Below are 995 nucleotides of genomic sequence, written 5' to 3'. Positions count from 1 at the left end.
GATCAAAGGAAACTGTGAAATTAAATAAGATTTGTTCCTTTTATTTCAATATATATAAATTGTTTTTCTTTGTTGTTATTGTTCTCCCATTTACTATTGTCCATGCGGTTTGTTTGCCATTTGCTGTTGATTTCGACTTTTTTTTATACGATTATTTTGTTGCTACTTCACGAAACGACGAAAAAAGACGAGAAACAACGCGAAATAACGCAAAATGACGAGAAACAACGAGAGAAGACGAGAAACAACGCGAAATGAGGAGAAACAACGAGAAACAACGAGAAAAGACGAAAAACAACGCGAAATAACGCAAAAAAGACGAGAAACAACGAGAAAAGACGAGAAACAACGCGAAATAACGCAAAAAGACGAGAAACAACGCGAAATAACGCAAAAAGACGAGAAACAACGAGAAAAGACGAGAAACAACGCGAAATAACGCAAAAAGACGAGAAACAACGAGAAAAGACGAGAAATAAAGAGGAAAGACGAGAAGCAACGAAAAAGAAAAGACGAGAAACAACGAGAAATAACGCAAAAAGACGAGAAACAACGAGAAAAGACGAGAAACAACGCGAAAGAACGCAAAAAGACGAGAAACAATGAGAAAAGACGAGAAACAACGCGAAATAACGCAAAAAGACGAGAAACAACGAGAAACAACGAGAAAAGACGAGAGACAACGCGAAATAACGCAAAAAGACGAGAAACAACGCTTCTCTATTGACGTCAGCTCTCTTAGCTGGGGGGGAGGGGAGACGGGGGAAGGGGGAGGACCACAGGATAAATAACGGAATGAAGGAAGAGAAGAGAAAGGAGTAAAAGGAGGGAGAACGAGAGAGAAGGATAAATGAAGAAATGAAGGAGGAGGAGGAGAGGAGAGTAAAGGAAGGAAAGAGGAGGAGAAGAGAGTAAAGAAGTAGAAGATGAGAGAAGCGGGTAATGAAGATTATGAAGAAGAGGAGAGGAGAGGGAATGGAGATAAAGGAAAAGGA

The sequence above is a fragment of the Penaeus monodon genome, chromosome 24 (assembly GCF_015228065.2).
Source record: "Penaeus monodon isolate SGIC_2016 chromosome 24, NSTDA_Pmon_1, whole genome shotgun sequence".
NCBI classification, from domain to species: Eukaryota; Metazoa; Arthropoda; class Malacostraca; order Decapoda; family Penaeidae; genus Penaeus; species Penaeus monodon.
This window is presented reverse-complemented; position numbering follows the sequence as displayed.